Consider the following 3009-nt stretch of genomic DNA (forward strand, 5'->3'; position numbering starts at 1 on the left):
CACACAGTCAAAGGCTTTGGCATAGTCAATAAAGCAGAAATAGATGTTTTCCTGGAACTCTCTTGCTTTTTCCATGATCCACTGGATGTTGGCAATTTGATCTCTGGTTCCTCTGCCTTTTCTAAAATCAGCTTGAACATCTGCAAGTTCATGGTTCACGTATTGCTGAAACCTGGCTTGGAGAATTTTGAGCATTACTTTACTAGCGTGTGAGATGAGTGCAATTGTGCGGTAGTTTGAGCATTCTTTGGCATTGCCTTTCTTTGGGATTGGAATGAAAACGGACCTTTGCCTTTCTTTGGGATTGGAATGAAAACGGACCTTTTCCAGTCCTGTGGCCACTGCTGAGTTTTCCAAATTTGCTGGCATATTGAGTGCAGCACTTTCACAGCATCATCTTTCAGGATTTGAAATAGCTCAAGTGGAATGCCATCACCTCCACTAGCTTTGTTTGTAGTGATGCTTTCTAAGGCCCACTTGACTTCACATTCCAGGATGTCTGGCTCTTGGTGAGTGATCACACCATTGTGATTATCTTGGTCGTGAAGATCTTTTTTGTACAGTTCTTCTGTGTATTCTTGCCACCTCTTCTTAATATCTTCTGCTTCTGTTAGGTCCATACCATATCTGTCAGATACAGCACACCCCTCCCCCCCCAAAAAAGGCTATCTTGGTAACACAACTAAAGTCTCAGGTATGAATAAAATTGGTTGGTAGATTACACATTTAAATAAGTGTCTCCTAATTACAACTTTGAATTAGAATTCCATTAAGAATAACATTATATTGGGACTTCTCTGGTGGTCCAGCGGTTAAGACTCCATTCTTCTGACACACGGGGCACAAGTTCGATCCCTGGTCAGGGTACTAAGATCCCATATGCCATAGGGCATGGCCAAAAAATTAAAAAAAAAAAAAAGAATATTATAGCTAACATGGGGGGGATCTCACAAAGGAAGTCCTCTAGAATAACACTGCACTGTATAATTTCTCAAGGGGCAAAGTAAAAATGTAGGTACCAGAGGGACTTCCCTGGTGATGCAGTGAAAGTGCCTATTAGCCTGCAAACTTCTCTGAGCAATAAGCCTGTAAGTAATCATAAGAGTTTTAACTCAAATAGTACAAAAGAGCTATTGCTTATTTAACAAACATGGATTACACACATGATCCTGTAGGCTGGTGAAAACAGCAAAGACACACCCCTGGTCCTCAGGAAACTCACAATATTATTAAGAAGACAGAACACTATGTTTGAAAAGCAGTACTGCTGGTTACTATAACATTGATGCGAAAGCAAAGCATACACTGCTGCTGCTGCTGCTGCTAAGTCGCGTCAGTCGTGTCCGACTCTGTGCGACCCCAGAGACGGCAGCCCACCAGGCTCCCCCGTCCCTGGGATTCTCCAGGCAAGAACACTGGAGTGGGTTGCCATTTCCTTCTCCAATGCATGAAAGTGAAAAGTGAAAGTGAAGTCGCTCAGTCCTGTCCGACGCTTAGCGACCCCATGGACTGCAGCCTACCTAGCAACATGGAACTTTGGAGCACTCAAGTTTTGCTTTTAGGAACCAGGAAAGGTTTCACAGAAGAAATAGCTTTTGAGGAGTTCCCTGGTGGTCCAGTGGCTAAGAGGCCGTGCTCCCAATGCAAGGACCTGGGTTCTGATCCCTGATCAGGGAGTTAAACTTTGAAGATGAAGTTGGTGTTTTCCAGGACAAGAGCCAGGAGCAGGAGGACTTCAGGAAGAAGGAAATGAAGTGGCAAGACATAGCATGCAACAATAAACACCTTTTCTGGGAATTACGAGTATTTTTTTGCTTGTAGAGCTTATGGTGGGGGTCCTACACTGCCATGACCACCATACCTTATCTCCTTTATTTTAGGCTTGGAACAAGGGGAAGGCCTCAAGTCTTTTGTTTTTTAATATTTATTTTTATTTATTTATTCATTTGGCTGCTCCCGGTCTTACTTACAGCATGCAAGATCTAATTCCCATACCAGGGATTGAACCTGGGCCCCCTACATTGCAAGCACAAAGTCTTAGCCCCTGGACCACCAAGGAAGTCCCCTTTCAGGCTTTTAAGGCTAGTTTCCTAGTGGTTAAGGGAAAGGAGATCCAACTTCAAGGAAAACTTGTGTTGTGGGCTGAATTTTGGAGCAGAGTTTTAAAATGCAGTCCAAGAAAGCCTTTCAACAGAGGACACAGAAGAGTATGTCAAGCCTAACACCATGCTTTGTGTGACAGCAACCTACTTCCTGCAATTATAGATTCTTGTGCAAAGAAGGAAGATGAGTCAGAGATCAGTGTACTAAACTTATCGTGTAACAGTAAGGCTTCCTTTCCAGGGCAATTTCATATGGACTATCACCCAGTTTTTATTTCCTAAAAGTAATTTTCTCTTTTTATTTACTGCTGTACCATTTAAGTGCTCATCTAAACAAGTAGTCAGATGCACTAACTTCAAAACTACAGACTATACATGAAATACCGAAATCAATTAGCCTTAGAAATTCGGCAACAAAAGTGATCTGGAAAATTTGTGCAGCTTTGGAGTTTTTAAGCTGTTTTTCAGTGTTTTAGACAAGCAAGGCCTTTGGCACGTGCCTTACACAGTAAATTCTTCATAAACATCCGCTCAGTGATTTTACACAATTACGCTCCCACGCTTCTCGGCCGGCTCGCGAAGTTCCCCGTTTCTCGCGGCGGGGTGCGGGTTGGGGGGGGGTCACTTCCCCAGGTTTCTGGGCACTGGAGCTCCTGTTGCATAAGCTCGGCCCCTGGCCACTGGGGACCGGCGTGGCGCAAGCCGTGGAGCCCACACCCGCTCCTCGAGATCCGCTGGGCGGTAGGTAAAGCGAGACGCTCTAGGACACTCGTGGATCCTGGGCCCGCGATTCTGGCGCCAAGGTCTGCGCAGGGAGGGGGAGGGGCCAGAGCAGGCCACGCCCCCACGACAACAACACGCCCTCTGCCGCCGCTCCGTCAGGTGCGCGTGCGCCGCGGCGCCGCTT

This window comes from Bos grunniens, chromosome 11 (genome assembly GCF_055505025.1).
Source record: "Bos grunniens cultivar Pamir isolate PY7600 chromosome 11, Bosgru_T2T1.0, whole genome shotgun sequence".
In the NCBI taxonomy this organism is placed as follows: domain Eukaryota; kingdom Metazoa; phylum Chordata; class Mammalia; order Artiodactyla; family Bovidae; genus Bos; species Bos grunniens.